We start from the raw sequence: 27,970 nt of genomic DNA, 5'->3' as shown, positions 1-27,970 counted from the left end.
CGCGAATTTACTTAGCGTTTCCCTGACAGTTTATATTTGTGAAGTGCTTTGCCATCCCTGATTAGTTAATTAACAAGGTGGGAAAGCAAAATAGATCCTGAAACCCATGGCTAATGCCTTGAGTCTAGCAACTCTTTAAGAGCCACTGAGAGCTTTAGGCTGTTTGCGATGAGATGCTTTGGGCCAAGGTGCTGCCGGGAGAGCTATTCAGTGTCTTCTGGTTGCCTGGGAAGGTTTGGGTAATAATGGCAAGGCTTTCTCTGCCTCTCCCTGCTTACGCTGTTTATTCAGAGTCGCCAATCTCATGTTGAGTTATTTGATCTTCTTCACTTAAGCGAAGGAGGTTTTAGAAGTATTGCTGAGGAAGTAGCTAAGGAAAACAAACAAACAAACAAACCTGAGATTCAGATTAAGTTTGGATACTTGTCTGCTTTCCCAGGATACCCCTCCTGTGCAGAAAACCTTGGCTCTTCCTGTTCTTTCCCCATCTTCCCGTAGGACTGTATCCAACTGGGTTGGCGCTACTGGCTTCTCATTTCGTACACAGACCTCTTGCTACCTGTGGTGTACAGACCTGCCTAGGGACATGCTGTAAGAGGGGGCTTAATTAACACTTTTATCTTCCCATTAAGCAATACAGCCTGAAATCTCTTGTAATCAGGCACTGTTGTAGTGTTGAGTCTTTAATAATATCTAATTCATGTTAATAGTGTTTCTGTAATAATCTTTCTATTAGTATGCCAGCTCTGCAACGCCAGTACGTTTAGTATAGAGGCAGCAATTTACTAGAAATATTATCATGGCGAAAACAATTCTCCCGCAGATTTGCAGCCCACTTTACTTAGATAATGCCTGCTAGAGGCGGTTAAGGTTTTTTATTCTTTGGTGCAGTAGGTGTTACAATGCCTTTGATCTATGAGGTCCTTCCTCCCTGTAGTAATGGTCTCAAGCCACTGGGTCACTTAAATATTATTTTGAGTACTGTCATTTGAGTTTCTCCCCCATGTTGATTTCTTTTGGGACAGGATATAGAGCTAACAAGATTTAGTTTTGATTTGCCAGCCTAAATTTTAAGAAGGATGATTCTTACTGTGTTTGGGCTTGTGTTAGAGGTCTGATGGTAATTTTACTGGCATATATACCAGATACTGTTTTGGGTGCTTTATGGATATTAAGGTATCTAATTCTCACCTGACCTTGTAAAGGAGGTGTCCTTGAGGCCCCGTCGACTGACTTAGGTCGCACAGTTAGGTAAATGACAGCCAGATTCTAAGCTAGGCAGCCTGGGTTCAGAGTCCACGTTCTGAACCAACCACTGTACTACCCTGTCTCTGTAGGTTATTCTTTCAACAGGTATTTATTTCTTCCTTCTGTCTGTACAACACTGCATTCTGCAGTGTGGGTGAAGAGTGCTTTACAGTGTAATAGCAAACACGGGGTTAGGGGTTCTTTTTGTGGTCTCAACTCTACTGCCAGCTAATCTGTGATTTTGAGCGACATACCCGATCTCTCCCTGCCTTCCATTCCCTCATTGGTGGAACAGCAGCAGTTGAAGCAGATGAACTGACTAGACTTGACCTGTGGGGTGCTGGAGAGATGAGTGAATGCATGTCTGAATTAAATATCCTCCTCTCTAAGGCACAGTATAAGATCAAGTATCCAATGAGTGGAGTGTGTGTGTGTGTGTGTGTGTGTGTGTGTGTGTGTGATGCGAAGGAGCGATGGGTGTGTGCTCTGGGCTGCCAGTGGTTGACAGGCTTCATCTTAAATACTTCAATCTGATTTTATTCTGTTGCCACTAGCACAGTCCCTTTGGCAATTAAAAAAAAATGCAAGACAACACGGAAAGAAGTCATCCCATAGAAGTGGGGTAACCATGTGCAGCACTGTGGGAGGGGCATTTGTGGGGGACAGTTTGGCATTACTGTGCCAGAGGCTTGGGGTCAGATGACGATGGCAGGCTCTGAATGGCAGCGCAGGAGTTCTGAGAATCACAAGTCAGGGTTGAAAGGAAAATTTAAGGTCATTATGTTTAACACCCTCTTCCTTTTTCTCCCTCCACCATATATCCAGTGGATAAATCCCTTATGTGTGTGCGCCTTCCCACTCAGCGCTCATACTGCCCTTGCTCAGGCTTCTCCTGGGTCAGACATTGGGTGGGCTCCACAAGTCTGCGCACCAAGGAAGCTGGGATTGTATCCAGTGACAGGGAATGGGAAACTGCAGAAGGGTTCTGGGTCCTCTGGCTTGTGCTCTTAAAAGACCATCATTGGCATAAAATCTGGATTCGAGGGGAAATGTGAAACCAGGAAGTTAGTGGGGAGGCCTTGGCCAGAATCTAGGAGTGGGGTGATCCAGTGGCATGGGGGTAACAGAGGGAGGAATGGACAGAATCCCCCACACCCAGTGCTTCCCTGTCCACAAACATCAGAGAGGAAGAAACAAGTCAGCATCTCCCTAGGGTGAGGGGGGCTTTGGAGAACCCCTGAGTAGAGCTGGGGAGTCTGATGGGATGGGGAGGAGAGACAGCTATGTATGTCTGTTCCCCAAAGATGGATGGATGATAGACTGGGGCTAATGTAAGGCCTCTGCAGACTGGAAAACATTTTCTTTCTTCTCAAGAAGGGAGCATCCCATTTAAATATAGTGGGAAACTCCTGCCTAATGAAGAAATGTAACAGTATTTCCCCGTGGATGTTGCAACCTCTTACACCGGCTGGTTTAGCTGTGTTGTGCTTCTTGGTCACGCTGGGAATCTGGTGTTATTTGAAGTTGTAACAGGAGGACATGTTGGTGATGCCTTTTTTGCGATTTCGTTAGGAAGCCTTCTCTTGGGGGATTCTGTTTTCCAGTGACACCAGTTAAATGCCGGAGAGCCAGCATACTTTGGGGAGTGCTCAGAGAGTCATTAGAAGTTTTTCCTTCTAACACAAATTATGGGGCACTTCAAAGAAGGCCTGGGTGAAATGATTACCACATTGACAGGCAAACAGGATAATTTGGAGGAAACCAGATTTACACGGGGAAACCACAAAGACAGGAAAAATAGCTGGGAGTGTTATGAGTTTAGTTTTCTCTTGTTAATTTATGTGCTTCTGGCTTAGGATGCAGCATGTCTTAAATATTTGTACTCACAAATTTATTTTATTTATTAAAATTTTTTTTTAAGGTTTATTTATTTTTGAGAGGCGGGGGAAGGGCAGAAAGAGAGAGAGACACGGAATCCTAAGCAGGCTCCAGGCTCTGAGCTGTCTGTCAGCACAGAGCCCGATGCAGGGCTCGAACTCACACACTGTGGGATCATGACCTGAGCTGAAGTCAGACATTCAACTGACTGAGCCACCCAGGCACCCCTATACTTACAAATTTATAAGTTAAAATGTGTCGAATACTGCATATGGAAATGAACTGTATATCCTCAATTTTTTTTTTTTTTTTTTGCCAGGACAACATGGGACTTGGGTTTTCAATATCCTTTAGACCAGTGGTTCTCAAGCAGGGGCAGTTTTTGCTGCCCCCACTCTCCCAGGGAACATGTGGCAATGCCTGGGACAGTTTTGGTTGTCACAACTGGGGCTGGGGTGTCTGCTCCCCTCATTTAGTGAGTGGAGACTAGGGATGCTGCTGAACATCCTATAATGCACAAGACAGCCCCGCCCCCCACAACCAGAAAATTTTCAGCCAAAGATGTCGATAGAGTTGAGATTGAAAAAATCCACTTCAGATCATAGAAACATTTCTTTTAGGAACAAGGGGAAGTTAAAGGGAAGAGGGAGAAGAAGGAAGGTAAGTGTTCCTTGACTCTCTGAAAGTGATAATAGTACCCTCACTTTGGACCCCCTGGGAGTGGGAGCCAGCTAAACAAGCTGTTGGAACCCAGGCATCTGTCTGCCCCCCAGGAACTATTTCAATAACTGGATTGCTCAACATACTAGTTTGGAACCAGAAGTAGAGGCCCTTGTAGTGGGATGAGGCTGTGGGCGTGATTTCTGGAGGCTGAAGGTTTACAGGCCAAGAGGGGAAGTTGGGTTGTGCCAGACTCATTTTGAAAAGTTCTAGGGAATTTTTCGAAGGTGATTTTGTTGAGGACACCAAGGGTGAGGCTTAGAAGATGCAGTCTCTGCTCTGGGAGGACATGATCCCTCTGGGCTGTCGATCTGAGAGTCTGAGGCCTTCCCAGATTTTTCTGTGTCCCAATACAGGGTGACAGACACTTGGTTTTGTTTTCAGGTTGTATCTGTGTCCTCTCCCTGCACCCCTTTAAAAACTTTCTTATTAGGGAACATTTTAAACCTATACACAAATTGAGAAAAGAGTGTAATGAACCCTTGTTTATCCAATGTCCAGCTTCAATGATTGTGAGCACCTGGCTGATCTTGAATTTTACCCCCCCCCCCGCCCCCGTTTTAGACTCCCCTCCTCCTCTTTTTTTTAAAATCTAGAAAATAGCTTAAATAATTCCTGATCACCTGCCTACTAGGAGAGGCTTGGCAGTGAAGGAGGGAGGTGATTTTCCGGTACTTGGGTCTCCCTGGAGGAAAACTGATAATGGACATGTGGAATTCTGAGGGCCTTGAGAGGCCAGGAGGTAGGAATAGGCCCAGGCAAATCTAGGATGGGGGAACTCAGCTCACAAGTACAGGTGACTCGGCACAAGTTTCTTTCTTTTTAAGCCTCATTGATGGAGCCGCCTACTTCCTTCGAGTCTCTGCTGGTAGGAATGTGTTTCTGGGGTTTGCAGTTGAGGGCCCTCCCTGTTCCTGGAGGGAGCTTCCTTGTGTGTTTCCTTGTAGGATGACCCTTTCCTGTTTCATGGCTCACTCCATGTGTGCTGTGTGGCATGAAGTCAAGTGTTCCGTGTGGCCCTGTGGCTCTGGCCTGAGGGGTCCTCACTGCCTGACTCCTCCCTGGAAGGCACAGGGCAAGGGATGGGTGGGACATAGGGGTGTTATTTCCAGTGGTTGTGGATTCTTTTTTGCTTCCCTGTGTTTGTTAGCGGATGTAGGGCTGTCCTGTTGTATTTCCTGGCGGTCCATACCAGATAGGGACGGCAGTGCAGTTTAGGCTTTGCAAACAGGGCTTTCTGTTTTTTAAATTGTGTCTCCTGGAGCTAAAGGATTAAGTTTTATGGGTTTTTTTTAGGCCATTGGAGAATTGGCATGCGTTTACTTGATTCCGTGTTGTGTTGAAATAGGCATCCCCAAAACATGGCTGTAAAAGTTGAGAGAGTTCTTGAATCAGCAGATAATTGATGTCTACGAATTTTAATTAGTGCTGGTTTCTAGAAATGTAGACATTCTGGACAAGGTTCACAGGCAAATACTTTAGTGTGAAGTTCTGGACGCCTGAATGGCCGTAGTTCCCGTGCTCGTTTTATTTACTAAATACATTTTTACCCTTTCCTTATTCCACATCGATGTTAGGTGGCACCAGCTTATTATGAGCATCCTGTATCCACAATCGTGGATTTTCGGGTATCACGCCTTTCTGTGGGGAAGGCAGGTCCTACTCTGTTCTACTAGTTATTACCCTGTGCGTCTCCTATGTGCCGGGCACTTTACTTACATTAACTCTGTTAGGACCCTTCTACGTAGGAATTAGTATTCCTGTTTTGCAGATGAAGAAACTGAGACTTAAGTTGAACTGAGAGGTTGGGAAATGCCAGGAGGTAGCACTGGGTGTTAACCCAGGTTTAACCAAAGCCTGAACGCTTTGCACTGAGCCTTGGCTCTCAAGGTGAAAAGTTGGTGGGAGTTTGTAGGAGGGTTGGTAGAGAAGATGGGGCAGGTGAAATCCTGACACTGAACCCCCTGGGAAACATTGCTTTTGAGTGTGATAAATTACTTGTGTCCTCTTTTTGAGCTGACTATATAAAACAGAATCACACTCAGCCATATTTGGTCAGCAGATGTGTCTTATTTGGTCTGCCCGGTGTTTTTATTTTATTTTTTTTAAATTGGATTGGTTGTCATCATTTAAAAAGTGGGAGATTTCACACTAAAATTTCCAAATTTCTTGGCTTCTCTTGAACCATCAGGAGATCTGGCAACAGCAGGCCCACATTCCTCCTTGGCGATAGTTAGTAATAGTGGCTGCTCCTAGCTTTACCATCTTCCCACCCCGCCCTCTTCACTCGTTTCTGTTACTTGCCAGGACTGTTAAGGCATTTGAATTAGAGGCCCCCTTATAGACATTACGCACATGCTCTCTGTCAAGGATGCTTTGGTGGAGGCTTGTTCTGTATTTAAATTAATGATCCCCAGCAATTTTTCCCTTTGTAGAGCGCCTAGAGAGGATGACTGTACTTGGCATAAGAACAGACACATCCACGACCCCCTTCTCCCTCCTTCACTAGCAATGGCTACGTGGGCTCTGGATGGGTTCTTGACAGACACATCCACGACCCCCTTCTCCCTCCTTCACTAGCAATAGCTACTTGGACTCTAGATGGGTTCTTGGGCTGAGGGTGGGCCAATTAGATATCTGGGATTTGGATACCAAATTGGTGAGTTGAGGAGCCTGAGGCAGGAAGGACTGCTCGATGCAGGCTGACAGTAGTGACATTGGAAAGGTAGATGAGTGAGCAAAGAAGCTGGGTGGCAGGTGCATGGCAGCAGAGAGGGTGGAGCTGCCTGGTCTCTGCTTCCTGCGGCGGGGTTCCTCTGTAGACATAGCATTCATTCAGTGGTGTTTACTGAGTGTTTACTATAGGGCCAAGCACTCTTCTGTATTCTTGTGGTATATCAGTGAATAAAAACAGACAAAGGTCTTTGTTCTCAGAGAGCTTATATTTTGGTAGGGGAAAACAAACAACTCTGAACAACACAAAAAGCGAATAAATATAAAATAGGTAACGGGGTGGTGATAAGTGCAAGGAAGTAATATAAACTGAGTGAGGAAACAGAGTGGATGTTAGGCATAATGCTGTTATGTTAGGTTGATCAAGGAAGGCCTCTTGATTGAGTGATACTTGAGCAGAGATGTGAATGAAGTGAGGAGTGAGCCACGAGGAAACCTAGGGGTGCAGCATTCCCTGCACAGGATTTGGCCAGTGCAAAGGCCCTGAGGTAGGACTATGTTTGGCTTGTTTGAAGAACAGCAAGGAGGGTATTGTGGCTGGAATTCAGCAACAAATAATGAAAGGGGGCGTGGAGGGAAGGGGGGGCCTTACAACTATGTTAACGACTGATGCTATTCTAGTGAAATAGGAAGCCACTGGAAGATTTTGAGCACAGGTGGCATAGCTGGCTTCCGTCTTGAAAAATGTAAATGTTTTATGGGGAAGAGACAGTAAGGCAGCTAAGGCAAACCCAGGACAACTAATTAGAAGGCAGTGCAGTAGTCCAGATAAAGTACAGCAGTGGAGGCGGAGGTGGTGAGAAGTGAAGTTCTGAATATATTTTGAAGATAGAATTGACAGGACTTGAGGACGTATTTGGTATTAGATACGAGAGAAAGAGAGGAGTCAAGATAAGTCCAACCTTTGAATAGAAACATTGCTGTGTTAGTTGGCATTTCCCCTTCTTTTCTTAAAAAAACATTGAAAAGCAATAAGGGAGGTGAAACGATAATGATGAAAGCCTTTAAAATTATTCTATTTTTTGGCAAAACGGGGAGAGCAATTTAATCCAGTGACTTCAAAATGTGTGTGAAGACTGTCCTGAATAGATGAGATCAGGTGGAAGCCAAGCAGGAGGAAGAAATGAAGAAAAACAACATAGAGATGGTGAGAGGGCCCAGTAACTACAGATCTCAGAAAGTTCCGGGAAATCATGCTCCTTAAGGTGAAAAATGCACGCTGATGTTTTATCCCCTGCCTGTAGCAAGTGTTGTGGGCGTTGGGGGTCCAGCTGGAGGACTGTACCTTCCTGGATGTAGTTTGACTGCAAGAAGCACAAGGAGCGGGGTTACCTAAAAACCCACACAGGCAAGCCGCCATGTTTATGAGAAGTATTCTGTCTCGGTGGGAGTGGGGAGGAAGAGGGCCTTTGGGTTGCAAAAATAGCTCATTTAAAAGAGTATGGTGGCTGTCCTCCCCTCCCCTGGCAAGAGGAACCCCATGCACATACTGTAGCTGCTAAGGAAAACTAACTCATTCAATGATAATGAAGAAGGAAATGGTAGCCTTTGATTTCTGATAGTGGTAGGCAAGCCTATTTGGACTGAATTTCCTGCCGAAAAATATTAAGATGTTGGGTATATTTTTTAAATTAAAAAAATTAAATTTCCTTAAAAGCACTGAAGGGACTATCAGGCTGAAATCTATGGCCAAGTGGGAACCGGAGGGATGTGCAGATGACTAGAATGCTTAAGTTGCTTTTACCCTGAGGACATTGGTTGATTCTAGTAAATAGGGCTTTGGTTTTGGCAGCCTTGCAGGACAAGGAGGTTAGAAGTCAAAGTCTGTAGCTTGCCCAAGGTGGAGAGTCTCACAGGGGACTTTTTCCATATAAAACTGAAACTATGCAGGGTAAAGGTGACCCAAAAGTAAAGCCATCTCTTCCCATGCCTCAGAGACAGCAGAGAAGGTTGTCCAGTGACTGAGAGGAGCAAGATGAAAAGGAAAAGGTAAGCTGTAATCACTGGCCAGCCTTTGCACAGATTTTGAATATGGTTTTATGCCACCTTGATTTTACAGAACCACAAGCTGTGATTTTGGTTTGAGGTTGTACCAGGTCACTGATGCTATCCCCCCTCCCTGTTGTGGGACCCCAGCCTTGTCATTATTACATGAAACCAACAATGAAGCCACCATGTTGGAAAGCATAGCAGAGAAACTGCATAGGGGAGAAACTGTATCCAAGTGGCATTATTAGAACCATACCTAGTTTTTCTTTCATTGCTTAAGCTTTTTTCAGTTGGATTATTTATTATTTGGAATTGAAAGAATCAAAACTGACACAACAATCGACACAAAGATCAGGGTAGCTGAGTGTTGAGTTCAGAAACACTCACAGACCTATGGGATTTCACCTCACGGGATTGGATACTCCTTAGTCATCTTTGCTATAGAACCTGTCTTCCCAATTTTTAAAGTTGGAGTATCGCAGGGCTCAGGTCTCGGACCTCTTCTCCATTCCTAGATGAATTTATCTTGTTTTAGGGCATTAAATATGTATTTGTACCTGACTCCTAAGCCTATATCTCCAATTTTCATCATTCTTCTGCAATTCAGACCATTTTGATTCTACACTTGAGTGTCTAACAAGATCAGAAACTTAACATGTCTTATACCAAACTCCTGGTTTTCAACTTCCCTACCCCAAACCTACTCCTTTCCCTTTATCCTCAGGCTCATAAGAGAGCACCACCATCTACCTAGTTGCTCAGACCAGAAGTCTAGAAGTTATCCTTGAGTCTTCTCTTTCCTATAACTCCCACCCTTAGGCCAGCAAGAAGTCCTGTTGACTCTGCCTTCAAAATGTAGCCCGAATCTGAGCACTTCTGGCCTCCACTGTTCCCACCATAATACAAGCCATAACCATCCTTTGCTTGGATTATTGCAATAGCCTCCCCTAGTCTATTCTATACACATTAGTTAGAGGTGTCTTTTAAAACATAAATCATATTGTGTTACTTGCCTATTCAAAACCAGTGTTTTCCTATTACATTTGGACAGATCATTACCACAGTCTATAGGACTGTGCACAATCGGACTCTTAAGTAGGTTTCTAAATTTCTCTTCGTTCTCTCTCACTAACTCTGCTACAGTTGCATTGGTTTCTTTGCCCTTTCTGGACAATCCCAAGTACATTACCACCTTATAGCCTTTGCTGTTATTCCTTCTGATCTGTTATGGCTCATTCCCTTACATCATTCTGGTCTATGATCAGATATAACCCCTTCAAAGTGACCTTCTCTGACTCTTCCAGGTAAAATAGTCCTTCCTTTCCCCTCCTCACACCCTTACCCTGCTGTATTCCCCCTAACACTAGTCACTATCTTGTTTATTGTCTGTTTCATTCACTAAGTTTAAGCTTTGTAAAGTAGGAGTGTTGTCTTATTTAATGCTTATTCCTAGCACTGGAGTAATGTGTCGGTCATGGTTTGAACGAATACATATTTTTGAGTGGCTTAGTAAATTACTAAGAGACTTATTATTCAACAAGTGGTTTTGAGAAAAGTGGTAAGACATTTAAGGATAAAATGGATGATTATTCTTATTTTTTTAAGGAGGCTCCATGCCCCAAATGGGGCTTGAACTCATGACCTCGAGATTGAGAGTTGCATGCTCTACTGACTGAGCCAACAAGATGCTCCTAAAATAGATTATTAATAAGAGGGCATTATGAACAATTTTATGTCAACATATTTGACAACTTAGATGAAATAAACAAATTTCCTTAAAAGCGTGATATATCAAAACTAACACAAGAAGAAATAGAAAATGTGAATGGAGCTATGTCTCTTAAAGAATTGAATTCATTATTAAAGACCTTCCCACCAAACAGATAAACAAATGAACGAACAAACAAAGGGGCTCTGTAGGCCCATTTGGTCACCCTAGTAAAGTCTTCCCAATGTTTAAATGATGTAATAACATGAATCTTACACATTTTCCCAGAGAATAGAAAAAGAAGTAACATGTCCCAGTTTATTCTCAAGAAAAATCATTATACCAAAACCTGACAAGGACATCACAAGAAAATTAAAGACTGAACTCTCTCATGGACATAGATACAATTCTAAACAAAATATAGTCAAAATGAATTCAATAATACATGAAAAGGATAATATGCCATAACCAAGTGGGACAGGTTTCAGGAATTCATGAGTAGTTTAACATTTTTGTTTTAAGAGGTGGGGGCAGAGGGAAAGGGAGGGAGAGAATCTTAAGTGGCTCCAGACCCAGCATGGAGCCCAATGCAGGGTGCAGTCTCACAACCTTGAGATCATGACCTGAGTTGAAATCAGGAGTTTGACGCCTAATTGACTGAGCCACCCAGGTACCCCACAAATAGTTTAACATTTGAAAATGAGTCAAGATGATTTCCCACAATAACAGAATGCAGAAAAAATATATACAGTAATCTCAATAAATGCAGAAAAAAGATTTGATAAAATTAAACCTCGATTCATGATAAAAAAGAGTAAGTCTCAGGAAAGGAAATTCCTTAATCTGATAATGAGTACCTACAAATAACTTAAAGCAAACATCATACCTAATGGGTGGGAGGTTGAAAGCCTTCTCCCTGGGCTGTCTGCAGTCATGACTTCTATTTAACATTGCATTAGAAGTTCTAGCCATTGTAGCAAGGGCAGCAAAAGTATAAAATACACACGGATTGGAAAGTAAGAAATAAAACTATCACTCTTAGGAGGCAACATGATTGTGTATTCAGAAATTTGAAAGAATCTATAGATACACTCTTGGAATTAATAAGAAAATGTAGCAAGGCTGATGGAAACAAAGTCAAAATATAAAAATCAGTTGTACTTCTGTATACTAGTAATGAAGAATAGAAAATGAAATTTAAAAAGATGATACCATTTACAATAGCCTCAAAATCATCAAATTCATAGGAATAAATGTAATAGAGATGTACAAGACCTTTACACTGAAAACAAGAATATGTATTGAGAGAAATTAAATAAGACTTTAGTAGATGGAGAGATACACCATGTTCATAGACTGGATGACTCAATTCCCCCAAATTTATCTGTAGAGAGTGCAAACCATTCAAAATTCCAACAGGCTTTTTAAGTGGACATTTACTGAGTTTGAAATTTGTATGGAAAGGAAAATGTATGGAAAGGAAAGGAAAAGGGCCCAAATTAGCTAAGACAATCATGAAGAATAAGAACAAAACTAAGAGAACTTCCACTACCACACATCTAGACATATCATAAAGCTATGGTAATTAAGACTGTGATATTTGTGCTAGAATGGGCAAAAGGCCCAATGGAACATATTAGGGAATTTAGGAAGAGACCTTAATATGGCCACTTGATTTACAACAAAGGTAACACTGAAAGGTAGGAGAAAAAGGGCGTCTTTTCAACAATTAGAGCTGGTTCAATTTAATATCCGTATGGAAAAAATGAATCTTGGCCTCTACCTCAAACCATTCACAAAAATTAATTTCAGCTGCATTGTACATCTAATATAATAAGACAATAAAAGTCTTAGGAGAAAACATAAGAGAATATCTGCATAACCTTGGGATAGCAAACATCTTTTAAAGAAGACACAAAAGCACTAACTATAGAGGAAAAGATTGAAAAACTAGGTTAGGTTGAAATCAAGAACTTTTTTTTTTTTGAAAGAGAGTGAGTGCTAGTGGGGGAGGGGCAGAGGGAGGGAGAGAGAGAATCTTAAGCAGGCTCCACGCCCAGCACGTAGCTCGACTTGGGGCTCCATCTGTGAGATCGTGACCTGAGCTGAAATGAAGAGTTGGACGTTCAACCGACTGAGCCACCCAGGCACCCCTGAAATCAAGAACTGCAGATCAAAAGACACCATGAAGAAAATGAAAGGATAAGTCATAGAGTAGAAGATACTGTAAATAACTAAAAATCAATAAGGGAAAGTCAAGTAGCCCAGTAGGCAAAAGGACTGCCCAGTAGACAAAAAAAAAAAAAAAAAAAAAAAAAAAAAGTAAATGAACAGTTCACACAGAGGATGTTCAAATGGTCAATACATATATTAAAAGGTACTCAATTTCATTTGTTCTCTGGGAAATGCAAATCAAAGTTAAAATAAGTCTCTCTACATATCCACTAGAATGGACAAAGTTAAAAAATTAGATAATACCAAGTGTTGACAAGAGCATGAACAACTGGACTCTTACATATTATTGGTGGGAGTATAAACTGATACTGGTTGTATCTACTAAAGCCGAACACACATACTCCATACTCCAAATTCCATGCCTAGGTATATACCCAACATACATGTGTATATATGGTTATAAACAGTCACATATAAGAATGTTTGGGGCATCTGAGTGGCTCAGCCAGTTAAATGTCCGACTCTTGATTTCAGCTCAGGTCATGATCTCATGGCTGATGGGATTGAACCCTGCGTCAAGCTCTGCACTGACAGCGTGGAGCCTGCTTGGGACTTTCTCCTCTTTTTCTGCTCCTCCCCCCGCTCATGTGTGCTTTCTCTAAATAAATAAACAAACAGACAAACATTAAAAACAAAAGGATTTCATGGCACTCATATTGTATTATTAACAGCCTCCAACTAGAAGTAAGCCAAATGTCCAAAGGCAGTAGAATGGATAAATTAATTATAGTCTATTCATACAATGGAATGCATACAGGAACATGAGTAAGAAATCTATAACTGTGTACAAAGGCTTGGATGAATCTTAGAAGCATACGCCTGAGAAAAAGAAGCCAGATAGCAAAACAGGCAGAACTGATCTTATGGTGATATAAGTCAGGATAGTGGTTGCCTAGGGGGGGTAATGACTGGAAGGGGAAATTAAGGGGGCTTCCTGGGTGTGGGTCATGTTCTGTTTTCTGTACTGGATGGTGTGGCACAGGGTGTGGCACATGGGAATATGGCATGGGAGGCTCATGAAATTTACTATGTGGAAATTCATCAACTTGTGCATTTGTGCACTTCTCTGTATCTTATACTTATTACATTTTTTATTTAAAAAGATCTGGATCCTTACTAAATTCTTGAACCAAAGTAAGTTACAGCTAGGTTCAATATTTAAATATGAATAAATAAGTAAATAAGTAAATAAATAAATAAATAAATAAATACAATTCCTTTAAATAGCGAATATTTAATATTCGTTAAAAATGAAAATTTCACAATTAAATATGGGTCAGCATTAAAAAATCTTGGTACTATAAATTGGACTGCATAAAATTAATTTTTTTTTCAAAAAGCACAATTAAAATTGTAATTAAATCAAAGGTAATTGTCAAACTAAGGAAAATATTTGTAAAATAATAATATATTTTGTGTTGCCAATCATGTCATCAAATATTAAAAGACCAAGTGTTGCTAAGGTTTTTCAGAAGAGAACTCTGATGCCCTGTTATTGGGACCATTTCTACAGCATTTTTAGAGGCATTTGGCAACATCCTTTAAATTTAAAATGTGCATCCTCTATGACCTAACAGTCAATTTCCAGGGATTTTATCTCAGAAAAAATATTTGCATAAATGTGTAAAATTATATATATCAAGATCCAAATATTCATTAAAGCATTTTTTGTAAACTAAGTTAACCAGTTGGTGCACTGGTTATGTAAGGTATACTCTATATAATGAAATATACTATGTCTGGTAGAAAGACTGATATTGATCTGTATCAACTGAAAAAATCAGATGGTCAAGAGAGATTGCGTGCCAAATGAAAAGAGTAAATTGAGGGACACTTATTATCTCATTTAAAGAAATATATATTGTGTTGAAAAATGCTTGGAGGGGTGCCTGTATGGCTCAGTTGGTTAAGTGTCCTACTCTTGATTTCAGCTCAGATCATGCTGTCACGATTTGGGAGTTCAAGCCCTGCATCAGGCTTTGTGCTGACAGTGTGGAGCCTGCTTAGGATTCTCTCTCTCTCTCTGCCTCTTCCCTGCTCACATGTGTGCATACACACTCTGTCTCTCAAAATAAATAAAAACATTTAATATATATTAATATTATAATATATATTATTGTATATAATTATATTACATATTATTATATATAATTATTATATATTATATTGCATATTATATACATAATACTAATATTAATATATTAATGTATATTAATATGGCAAAGATACAACTCCTAATGAAGGCATTTTTTCCCCATCCTTCTTGCCTGTCTACCTTTATCTGTCGCTTATCTTCCGCATGCACCCTACCTTTCAGTTTTCTACAGAACACAGATACATTCTCCTTGGAAATGATTTAAACAATATGGAGCATATAGAGAAAAAAATGTGGAAGTCTCCTTCCCAATTTTACTGCTCTCCCAGGAATTTTTTCTGTACCTTTGCTCGTGTGTGTATGTCTAGATACAAAGTCTTTTTTTAAAACATAAATGGGATACTTGCCCTCTACTTTCTAACCGCATCCTACTATTGGCTGTTCCTCGGACTTTCATGCTGTTTCACCCCTACAGGAAAGCCCCTTTTGCCCTTTCCTCCAGTCCCTGTGCAATCAGCAGTTACAGCATGTAATTATTTGATGTTTTTACTAAGGACTTTGGAAGGGGGAAGTTCAAAAGGGACAAAGCAGGAGAGGAGAGCAGACACAGCCAGGGCCACAGGCAGCTGAAGGACGACGGGCAGTGTGGCAGGACACCATTTCCAGTTATTCACTGAGATTTTTGTCCCCTTAGTTCTTTTCACTTATAGCGCATTCCCCTGCCGAGACAGCCAGGGCATTTCACGTTCATTGCCTCAGGGGACAAGTGACAGAGCAGAATTCAGAAATTAATGCTTGGCTTTTGATTTTCCCAAGCCTGGTCCTCACGGGGGCACCAAAGGACTCAGTGCAGGGACAGTAGTTTTAGAAGGGTACCTGATGAGTAAGAGAAGCCTTTTCTAGCACCCCTCAATCTCTCCTCCCTTTTCCAATGTGGTAATGGTGCCCTTGGTGAGGGGAGGGGGAGGTTAGAAGGGAAGGAGGAGAGGCACGTGTTTGTGGACCCTGAGGAGGCTGGCAGCACCTGTGTCGAGCCTCAATCCTATGTAAGCCCCTCACAAGTCTGGGGACAGATACCAGAGGAAGGCTGTGCTCCTGTGTTTAGGCAAAGCCCAGGACAGTGGTGTGACGGTGCTTCCCATTGCCAATATGGCCCTGGAGCATCCAAGCAGAGATGGCCAATATGGAGCTGAAGCATCTAAGCAGAGATGGCTTCTTGCCCTATGGAAGCAGAGAAATCCCCCCCGCCCCCTAGAGCCCTTGCACAGCACAGGGCAGGGAAAATGCTCCTGAGAGGGGTGGGTGAGGCTTGGAGGTTGGCTTAGAGAGGGCTGAGGAGGCCTGTGGTTGGGAGAGGAAGTCTCTGTGGTGTTCTGAGTGGCAGTGATCCAAGGCCGAGAGGGAGAGGGGAGGTGTGGGCAGAGGCTGGGGGATGGGGGAAACTTGGAACACCGGGTGCCTGCCCTCTGCCTCTGACACCTTGGCACTCGCTGGGTAAGGCCCTGGGAATTAAGATGTAGCTCTGTGGACACGAGGCTGGGGGAGAGACTTCGAATTGCCTGCGATTACATTTGGAGGATTTAAATATAAATTAGATGATTAGAGGACAGTAAAGTTACATTCCCTGCACACCTGAGTTTGAGAACTGAGCATTGTCGCCATTACAAACAGAAGAGAAGAGATTCAGTTTTATTTTTTGCTTTGATTGTGGTGCCATTGGGCTTTGGTGTGATTGGCTCGGAGCCCAGGGATTTCCTTAAGTATGATCTGTGGGAGCCATCTCACTTTCTCCCTTGCTTGGCTGCTCCATGGGGCTCCCATGGACCTTTGGAGGCCAGCGCAGTTCTGGAAGTCACGGATGTGTTTGCCATCCCAACTGTCTATGAGCCGAGTAGGAAGGATGAAAGCAGAGTGGGACCTTTCTGGACAATACTATACAGGAACCCAGCCCATAATGCACTCAAAGTCGATGCTGAACCATCCAAGAGATATGGATGAGAACCAACAAGGAACCGTGGGTTGCTTTTTGGTTTTAAAGTAAGCGCCATGCCCAACGTGGGGCTCGAACTCATGACCCCGAGATCAAGAGCTGCATGCTCTACTGACTCAGCCAGCCAGGAGCCCCAAGGAACTGTTTTTTAACTTATTAAATTTGGGGGGAAATGCTGGTCACTGACTTGCATTAATTCAAGGGTTGGTTAGGTGATTTTCAGACCTATATTTATCAGCGGTTCATAGAATTTGGAGTTAATTCTGGAAACCACCTGGCAACTTTAGCATCATTGTTGCCTAGAAACTCCACTTCAGTGGACATCACAACACAACAAGCTGATGGTGATGAAATGCCAGAGGGGTGGCACTGGACCATACTAGGGGAAGTTTCTCTTCTCTTCTCTTCTCTTCTCTTCTCTTCTCTTCTCTTCTCTTCTCTTCTCTTCTCTTCTCTTCTCTTCTCTTCTCTTCACGTTTATTTATTTTTGAGAGAGACAGAGTGTGAGCAGGGAAGGGCAGAGAGAGAGGGAGACACAGAATCTGAAGCAGGCTTCAGGCTCTGAGCTGTCAGCACAGAGCCTGATGTGGGGCTTGAACTCACAAACCTTACTTAAGATGATGACCTGAGTTGAAGTCTGAAGCCACCCAGGCACCCTGAAGAAGTTTCGTTGGAGCTGCTCTAGGGACTCTATGAAGCTCGGGACGTAGGTGCTTTTCGTGGCCCGGTTTTATTTGTGCTCTGCTGTCTCCCCATTATTTCAGATTTTGCTGATCTTTGTCACAAATTTTAATCTACTCATCTCTTCTGTCCCCTTTCTTTTCCTGCCTTCCTGCTTATGCTTTGCACACTCTGTTAACCTCTTGGCTCTTTGCTGTGGCTGTTGGTTTTTCTCCTTTTCCCCGAACCCTGACCCCGCTTGCCCTTGGCTTCTTTCTTTCCTTGTGATGTGCGCATCCTTGCTCAAGTACAGGCTGCATTGTTAATTTAGTGGCCTGCCTTTTTCTTTTCACCTAGCAGACTCTTCACCAGCTGGGAAGGAACACGTATCTGCTCTTCAGGAAATGCTGCCCTTTGGGTGGAAAAGGACTGGTTTCCTGGCAATGCCAGAATGAAGATCCTTCTCTGCTGGAAACAAACAAAACCCCTTTATCTGGGGAACTTCCTATTTCCTCCACTGAAAGCTGTGGTTCTCAAACATGGGGCATTATGCCAGGGGCACATGAAATCATAGGATAAACTGGGCACATCTTCCTAGATGTTACTTGGAACTTTGGGGGAAAATTGTCTCGAATTTTTCTTCCTCATCAAAACCACTGCCGCATGTGGGTTGAAGAGTCAAATTCACGTGGCATTTAAAGATTAAACAGGAGATATAAAAATTTCATGCTTCTGGTAAGCTGCTTTGGGTTATGTCTTCAAAATTCCTGGGGTGTCTTTCTACTGCTCTGCTGTCAGGAAGTACTTCAGTGGAGAATTTTGAGAAGCATAGAAGGCGTTCCCTGGAAATGACAGACCGCCACAAGTTTCACCCAGTGAATTCAGCACCTTGGGCTGATTTAATGAAGTTGGAAAAAACTTTGAAATATTAATGGAGATTGCTTTCCTCCCCATCCCTTAAAGTTACCCAGTGCCTCCACTTATGCTGTTATTAATTCATTGCCTGGGGAGCATTTGGATTGTTAAAGCAGAAAGGTAAAGATAAAGAAACAGGGTTTCTATCGAGATTTATGTATGAATTTATATATAAATTCATAGCAGAGACCAGCAAGTCTTCTGGTTTGTGAGAGTTGGGTATTGAACATCAAAAGCAAATCTCTTTGAAGGGATCGGTGTGTCCTGGGTTGAAGTGTGTTTCCCCCACAATTTGTATGTTGAAATCCTAACCCCCAGTACCTGAGAATGTGACCTTATTTGGAGATCGGAAGTTACAGAGGTAATCAACTTAAAATGAGGTCTTTAGGATGGGCTCTAGTCCAATGTGCCTGGTGTCCTTATGAAAGAGGAGAGGGAGTTTGGACACAGATATGCATAGAGGGAAGATCCTGTGAAGACACCTAGGGAGAAGATGACCATGTATAAGCCAAGAAGAGAAGCCTGGAACAGACCCTTTGCTAAGCCCTCAGAAGAACTAACCTTGCCAATACTTTGATTTTGAACCTTAGCCTTCAGAACTGTAGACAATAAATTTGTTTTTTCTTTTAAGCCCTCCAGTTTATGGCAGTCCTGGCAAACACGAGGGATGAAGTTATGCCATAAACCACAGATTGGAAATACTGTATGTCCTGAAATCTAAGATGTTATGAGTTGTAGGATACACCCCAGTTTAAGAGTTGTCTATGCGTAAAGAGACGTACATCCTAGAATCAATAAATATGGCAGTGTAGATGAGGGGCCAAAGTACCTTGTTCTATAAACTAAACACGAACTAAGCAGAGAGGAGACGTGCTAGAGCTTATATTGCCATGGGTTCGGGGAAAGCGATCTAGTGGCCTGTCTTTATGCCATAAGCTGCTGTTCCCCAGGGTGAAGCCTTGTAGAGGAGTACTTTGTGTCATCATGGGATAGCACCAGTGAGAGTACAAAAGGACAAGGTAACAAATCTAAGATTGAGATTAGAGAGTATCACAGAACAGGGTCCCAAATTCCTGGTCTTCAAGATAGTCTTGAAAGAGCGAAGTGGGGGAAGACTCTGAGAGCGAGTGAGCCAGTGAACCCAAAGGATCGTGTGGTTGATGTTAAAAGGATGCAGATGACCCTTCTAGAACTGATGCTTGAAGGCCAACATGAGAACCAAGGATATCGGTGAAGGATTTGGTGGGCATAGAGACCAATGACCAAAGATTAGGTAGGAGGAAGGCAGTGCAATAGAAGCCAGGGCAGGCACCAGGTGCCCAAATGCCTGAGCCGTGTTTGATAGAACCTTGGCAAGAAGGATGATAGAAGTGTGATATTTTGAAATCACCAAGTCTAAGCTTGAAATTATTACTCTTACCCAAGAGTGACTGGGTTTACCTGAAAATAACCTGGGTTGAATTTTCTGACTTTGGAGGGAATTGAGGAGGTAGGTCAAGACAAATTAATTCTGGTTAAAATCAATTTGAGAAAAGTGTATTTGACTTTATACACTCATACTTGTCTAGATTTAATGTTTTTTTTTTGTTTTGTTTTGTTTTTTTTTTACTCAGCATACCAGTTTTCACTTATAACCCATTGCCTACCCCTCCTCCCACATTATATGGATTTCACTTGCACCAAGAACAGTCAATTGTTTGTCTTATCCATTTCCCCTTGGTTTCCTAACCTGTTTTGAGTTACAGACCACTTGAGAATGTGATGGAAAGTATGACTATTTCTGTAGAAATGTGCATGTGTGTGCACATCCATATCAAATTTGGCATGAAATTTCAGGGACTTCCCAACCACTCTAAAACCCCTCACACTGTCAAAAAATGGAAATAAAAAGTAGATTTGTGTTAATAGAAATGTATTAAGAATTCTGGTTCAAGATAAGACTTGGGTACATTCATTCACCTCCCTTGCCTTCCTAGAAACCACTGAAATGACAGTTAAAGATATGTAGAGAAAAATGAATCCATGACAGCTCTGAAAACAGGAAGGAGTGCTCTGGGTAGACAAGAGATTTCATCAAATTTCTGGAAGATGGAAATTATATGGGCTTGCATTTTATTATTTTGAAAGTTCAGTATATAATAGGAAACCATGGCCTAGAACTCAAATGGAAGATTCCATGGGGCAAATCTCTCTTCAGAGAGGCTCTAAGTTTAGGATTCGTACATATAGAGGATAAAAATGAGCTGTGAGGCAGCAGTCTGGGTGGTTAACTGGAAAGATGTCCTCAGGACATTTTGGCTTAAGTAATTCCTTCCTTTCTTAGATGTGTATAGAGTTTGAATTCTAAGAATTGTTTTTGTGAACTTATAAAAAGATTTGCTGAAGGAAAGCTCAAGGTCTGAAGTTGGAGCAAGGAAGCAAGGCGGAATGATATTTGAAGCAGGCCCAGAGGATAAAGTGGAAATCTCGGGGGTTAAACAGGAGGGTAAAAAAAAAAAAAAAAGCCATTTCAGACCAGGAGAGAAATACTTTTAGGTGTTCCACTTTTGTTTGACAATGGTGGGAATTCCAAATCCCCCTTCCTGCTCTCCACCCAGGTATTCCAAAGAGAAGGCTCTCTCTGCACAAAGGCCATAGTCTGCCTTCATATTTAGAACAAATAGACCCTGTTAACTGCAAAGGAAACTTGCAATGAGCTACCTATACTTTCTACAAACTCCTTCATCAGTAAATATAAATGGTCAACTAAGGACCACTTGACATCTGAGGGAAATCAACACCATAAAAGATGAAGACCAAGGTAAACAAATAAGAAGTGACCTGGAAGGATATGGAAATATTAAAAGCAATTCAGAGATTTTCACATAGATGAAATAATGACACATTGCTATGAAAAAGATGTAATTAGAAGAAGAGAAAAAAATGCTCATAAATTAAAAATATAATTGTTGAAATTTAAAAATGTAGTAAATGTCTGAATAACAGAAAAGACACTAATAACTTAAAATGACTAAACAGGAAGATGTAGTTAAAAAAACTTTCTGAACCCAGTACAAAAAGATAGCAAGTTTAAGAGATATGTAAAAAAGACAATAAATATGGTTTGAGAGGGTCTAATATTTGTATAAAAGATACAAAGGAGGGGCGCCTGGGTGACTTAGTTGGTTAAGCATCCAACTCTTGATTTTGGCTCAGGTCATGAGTTCAAACCCTGGGTCGGGCTCTGTTCTGTCAGTGCAGAGCCTGCTTGGGATTCTCTCTCTTTCCCTCTCTCTCTCTGCCCCTCCCCTGATCATATGCACTCTCTCAAAAATAAATAAACTTAAAAAAAAATAAAGGAAATATTCAAATAAAACAATAAATTTCATCTGAGCTAAAGAATCAAATTCTTGAATTTAAAGGAGCCCACTGACTTCTAAGCAGAATGAATGAGAAAAGACCCAAACTAAGACACACTCTGATGGAATTTCAGTACTCTGGAAGTGAAGACAAATACTATGAATGCTCTAGGCAAGAGGAAAAATCAGATTATTCACAAGGAAATGGGGAATAGATTCACATACCACTTTAGTAATCAACTTTAGATGCTAGTAGACAATGGAATAATACTTTCGAAGTTTGAAATGAAAGTAAACCAAGAATTCTATACCCAGCTATATTTTCTTATACCCAGCTGTATTAATTAGGCTGCTTTTGACTATAAGAAACAGAAAGCCAACCTCAAGGGGCTTAAATAAGAAGGAAATGTATTATCTCACTTTATATGAAATTCAGAGGTAGAACATCACAAGTGTTGGTAAATTCATCAGCTTAATGTGATAAATGACAAAAAAACTTGCCTGATTCTTCTGCCATTCTGCTGCGTCATCCTCAGCTTTTTGGCTTTGTAATCTTCTCTAGTTCTTCTCTAGTTGGCTAGTTCTTCTCTAGTGACAAGATGTCCACAGTAGTTCCAGGCACCACATCCAGAAGCAACAATGTCCAGAGGAAGACAAGAATATCTCCTATTCAGAAGTGCTGATGGGGCGCCTGGGTGGCTCAGTCGGTTAAGCATCCAACTTCGACTCAGGTCATGAGCTCACGGTCCATGGGTTCAAGCCCCGCATTGGGCTCTGTGCTGATAGCTCAGAGCCTGGAGCCTGCTTTAGATTCTGTGAATCCCTCTCTCTCTGACCCTCCCCTGTTTATGCTCTGTCTCTCTCTGTCTCAAAAATAAATAAACATTAAAAAAAATTAAAAAAAAAAAGTGCTGACATATTTTTCGTCACATTTTGTCCACTAACATTTTATCACATGCTTATTCCTAAGCCAATCATTGGAAAGGTAATAGGATAACCATACTGATGTAGGTCAGGAATTACCCTGCATGGACACATGGAGAGGGAGAATGCCTGTATCAAAGAAGATCCTATTATGAGAAGCATAGGGGTGGGAGTAGATGAATGTTGTGACATGCAGTAGTGTCTGCTGTACCAGGCACATGAATAATTAAATGTGAGAATAAAATAAACATATTGTCAGACATGTTGGGACTCAAAATTTGCTTTCCACATAGCCTTTCCAAAAAAGAACAATTACTGGAGCATATTCTCTAGCCAAACAATACATGATCAAGAAATGATGAAAATATTGGACTCAAGAAACCATGGTAATAACTCAGTAGGGCAATGAAAATAAATCCTAGTATAACAACTGGGAGCAGATCTAGAAAGCAACTGTTAGCAATCAAAGTCAAGAATGTCTTCAAGAAGAAAGTGGATTCCATTACACACAGTGTATACTTAAGAATGTTTATGGGCTGGGGCGCCTGGGTGGCGCAGTCGGTTAAGCATCCGACTTCAGCCAGGTCACGATCTCGCGGTCCGTGAGTTTGAGCCCCGCGTCAGGCTCTGGGCTGATGGCTCAGAGCCTGGAACCTGTTTCCGATTCTGTGTCTCCCTCTCTCTCTGCCCCTCCCCCGTTCATGCTCTGTCTCTCTCTGTCCCAAAAATAAATAAACGTTGAAAAAAAAAATTAAAAAAAAAAAAAGAATGTTTATGGGCTTCTGCTGGCTTATGGCTTTCCCTTTCTTCTCAGAAACTCTGGGGTGCAATGGAGGCTGGAGTGGGAGGAATACTTTTCTGCTTTGCATTTTCTATTCTTCTGTACTACTTTTTTTTTAAGTGCACGTATTGCTTTTACAGTAACATTTTAGTACAGTACAGATATTGGCATGTTGTGGAGTAGGCTGCTTTCTGATAGGCACCAGCACTAGAAAAGTTGAGAATCCTGCAACGTGAGGAGGTGCTGTATAGTGACCACTGGCTGCCACTTTTCTGCGTGCTCCCCTGGCACTTCCTGGACCTCTGCTCTCACAAGAAGTGTCCTGGTCATTGCAATGTGTCTTCCTATGCTAGATGCTCCTCTGTGAGGAGACTTGCCACTATACGATGGTGAAGTTTCAGAGGTGGTGGAGGGTCAGTATTACTTAGAAAGTCCTCAAGTTGCCCATGAAACACTCTGTTTACCTGCAGTTCTGGAGACTGTGATTTCTCTCAATAAGCTCAGTAAAACTGGTTTCTCTCCACTCAGTTGCCGTTCTTTGACTAGGCACTCAATGAAACTCTTGGCTTGTGTTTACACACCACACCACACCACACCACACACCATACCTGGCCACACACCATACTACACCACACTGCACCAAACCAAAGTATCTTCATCTCCAGAATCCTGCTCAATGTGACAAAATGCTCATACTTGGAGAGAACTGTAGGACCTGAGTCGGGAGAAGGAACAGGGACTCACGTCCCTATCTCATGATCCCTCAAGGGCATGTACTTTTGGAAAGAAATGCTGCCTGTAGTGGCCTAGCCTCTGAAAATCTGTCTTCTCTGTTTGTGGTAAAGGTGGTGAGGGGCAGGGCGCCTGAACATATGTGTGTGTAAGTTGGATACTTGCCTGACTCACCTCCGCTGAATTTCATAATTGTGCTTACATTACTCAGGAAAACCCAGATTCGGTACTGTGCACATGATCTTTCCTAGCGATGAGCTTTCACATACCTTGTGGTGACCGTAAAGCTCTCTGTGTAGAAACATGTTATAGAAAAAAAATCTAGAACCGGAAACTCCCAGGAATATCATAAAAAAGAAACTAGCTACAAAAGACTGGACATCCTACTTCCAAATCATTCCTGTTGAAGTGGCCAGGGAAAGATCACAGGCATTTGGCACGATTTCCCATTTCCCATTTTAAGCTAGAAGCAGAAATATTGAATTTTAGTTGACTGTGATGGTTGTGCAATTTAATTACCAGCCTTAACTTTTAAACACTGGAGAAGGCTTTGTTTGAGAGAAAGTATTGTCAGACGAGTGGTGCATTAGACTGATGGCTAAGATTTCTTTCTTTTTAAAAAAATTTTTTTTAACGTTTTGTTTTTGAGAGAGAGAGAGAGACAGAGTGTGAGCAGGGGAGGGGCAGAGAGAGACAAGGAGACACAGAATCTGAAGCAGGCTCCAGGCTCCGAGCTGTCAGTGCAGAGCCCAATGCGGGGCTCGAACTCACAAGCTGTGAGATCATGACCTGAGCCGAAGTCAGATGCTTAACTGACTGAGCCACCCAGGTGCCCCATTGATGGCTAAGATTTCTACACACAACACTTTCACTACTGGTTCAGAGTATGGCTCTAGCAATTTTCTCTTTCCTGAATGTTGGTTGCAAGGCAAGATTATCAGCCATTTGGATACCTTCAGAAGCATGCACTGTGGGCACCAACACAGGGTCCTTAACTGAGGTGCTAGAACAATAGTCCTCTAGCCCTCCATGAGACAGGGAAGCGTCTCGAGTTCATAAAGGTAGGCTCTCACTTTAGTCTTTACAAAATAAAGGAAGGCTGTGCCCCCTGCCTCTCCCCAAATGTTTGTGCTGGGGTTTGCCTGATACCTATATTCATTAAACAGATACATATGAGTGCCTGCTATGTGCTGGGCCCTATTCCAGGCTGTCTTAACAGACAAAACAGATTATTGTCATACAACTTATTCCTACTAGAGGGAGACACACAGAAAACCCTATATTACTTATCCTATATTAATAAGGAAAGCTTATGTTCTTTAGAAAGAGGTAAGAACTTTGGGAAAAATAGAGCGGGCGAAGAGGAATCGTGGGTGAAGGGTAGGCCTCATTGAGAAGGTGACATTGCAGCTAAGTCCTCAGTGCGATGGGGTGGAAGGGGCAGTGTTCCAGACAGACGGAATGGCCAGGGCAGAGCCCTGTAGGTGGGAGCATCCAGGACAGCAAGGAGGCCTGTCCTGTGTGTGTGGAGTTTCCCCTTCCTCTCGGATACAGATACTGACCGTTGGAAGTAAAGGCTCCGGAACCACGTGATAGACACGCTTGCAGAGAAATCTGATGTTTGGAACAAACCCATTAGGAGCTATTTTGTTTATGAAATGAGTCACCACGGCAGTGCATCAGGGAACCCAGATTGCTGGTGCCCACCCCCAGAGTTTCTGAGTCAGTAGATCTGGGTTGGCGCTCGAGAATTTTGCCTTTCGAACAAGTTCCCAGGTGATGCTGATGCTGCTTCTTTGGTCACCCCTGTTTGAGAACCACTGCTCACATACAACGGGATTTCTCTAATGGGAAGTCAGCGGTACATTTTAGGTATGATTTCTTGCTTGACACCTTGCTTGGTTGTCGTAAATAACTTCTATTCCTCAGGAATTTATACCATCACATGTGTGAGGCTCACGTGGCCATCCGGGCCAACCTTTTACCTTTCTGGGCAATAATTTTTTACCATTTTAGCCCCAGCTTGACCAACGAGGGATGGACACCTGAAGAGGTTGTGGCTTGCCTAAGCGACGTACTGAAGTTTCTGAAAAGATGCCGGTATGCGAAAGGAATGAAAATACGACCTCCCCTTCTTCCTTGTTTCTAACCACTGGATGTACAAACCGGCTTCCGTTTGGCTTTTCAACTGGAGAGGGGCACATTATGGTTTTAAAAGAAAGTCAGAATTCCCGAGACCTCGCTGTGATCTCTGCCACATTTTTAGGCCCGGAGTGCATGTTGGGCTCGGCCTGTTTTGAACTGGTGTGCTTCGGATTTCTTCCTCAGGCCTCCGATGCATTTCCTTGGTTTGTTTTCCTCTCCTCTTTCCTCCTCGGGTATGCCAGGGCCTGTCCCTCCCTCACCTGGCGGCCCTCCTCCCAGTGAAGATGTCTTGCTGGGAGGGGCTCGCTTCGCAGCGTGCAGGGGCCTCTGACACGAGGTGGCTCATCGCTAGCACCTAGCCCGGGACACTGGCATCCACTTGATCCTTTTTTAGTGGCAAGATTTGTGAGATGAAAAAGCTACACGTTTAACAGTAGCTTCATTTCACTGAAATCTTCAGTTTATGTCTCCCCAAAGGCAGGTCTGAAGTTTTTCTCTGTACTCTACCCTTGAGATGATGAGAGGGACATTTTTTGCCCTAAAAAGATATTTGCCCGTTGAATTGGTCTCTTCACCTCCCCGCACCTTAGTTTCCTTGTCAGCAAAGCGGGAAATGTGATCCGTCTTTAGAAGGGAGACCTTTAGAGGTTCTGGGGCTTGAAGGCTTGGTTCTCTGCTAGTCTGAGCAGCCACCTGGGAGGTGCAAGGTTTCAGGATCTGTGCCCGGAAGGAACGCCTGAAGGGCTTGCTTCCGAAAGCAATTTATCTTTGGTCGTCCCTGCCCTCCCTGTGGCCCCGTTGACATTAGGGTGTGTGGACAAGGACCCCTCTGCTGAATTAAGGATGGGATCCTTTGCAGAGGGGCTCAGAAGGCAACAGGGACTCATTTATGTTATGGGTTTTTTTTCCTTTGGTATATTATCTTTGAAGAGTCAGCTTTTAAATCTTAATCTCTAGATAAGTCACTAATACCTTAAAAAAATTAGCAGTTAAGACAATACCCCAGAAATCCCTGGAAGGCAATAATGAATGGCGTTGCCAAAATTTGTAACCTCATGTTTGGATTTGAATAAATGTCTTTCTTGTTCTCGCTGTCTAGCCGCCGTGTGTGGGCAGAATGCTAGAAGAGTCTACCCTCTGGACCTTGCCCCAGGCAGAAGTGGGGACACCCCCCATGGCTCAATCTGCTGTACAAGCACATGGCAGGGTGGTTGGGGGAGGCTGGAGCCAGACTGTCATCCAGACATTCTCCTTCTGGGCTGCAGACTGTATATAGGAAAGTGGAACCCTCTCGTCTCACTGGGCCACGGAGGCAGTTCACAGATCTGGCACCCCCTGCCCCCCAAGTCCTGTCAGGCCCCACTGGATCAGCGGTCCACACTGGTGGTGCCTGGGTAGGGCCTGGCATCTATATTTAAAAGCACCCTTGGGTCATTCCAAGGGGTCGACAGCACAGTGTTAACAGGGAAGCCGGCTGCTTCTGAATCTGCTTTTGCACATCTGTCTGAGCTCGTCTTAATCTTTCCGGGCACCTGGGCAGGTAGAGGGATTTCCCAGCCAGTGAGGCTGTCATGTGAGCGGGCAGGTGAAACTGTGACGGGTGTTATTTGCCACTCCTTCCTGAGGGACACATCCAGCAGGAGCCTGGGCCTGCAAGAGGTCCCTCTGGTTACCGTGGCTGCTGGGCCATCTGGGGCTGTCTCACTGAGGCCTCTGCTCTGAAGGTGTCTGTTGGCAGGCACTGCAGTGGGTGGCAGGGGAGGAGAAGGTGATTTGGCCCCATCTTGGCAAGATGTCCTCTGCGTCAACGGTTAGCGCTCAGACAGTTGCTGATTGTCATATTGTGTGTCTGATGCTTTTGCTTTTTTTTTTTTTTTTT

General features: G+C 42.9%; 1 protein-coding gene across 1 annotated transcript in view; it reads left to right on the top strand.

The window, feature by feature from the left end:
• Window positions 1-27,970, top strand: part of HIVEP3 (HIVEP zinc finger 3) — a 475,965-nt gene that overhangs the window by 771 nt on the left and 447,224 nt on the right. The gene's annotated exons all lie outside the window — the stretch shown is intronic.

This window comes from Felis catus, chromosome C1, assembly GCF_018350175.1.
Source record: "Felis catus isolate Fca126 chromosome C1, F.catus_Fca126_mat1.0, whole genome shotgun sequence".
NCBI lineage: Eukaryota > Metazoa > Chordata > Mammalia > Carnivora > Felidae > Felis > Felis catus.
This window is presented reverse-complemented; position numbering and strand designations above follow the sequence as displayed.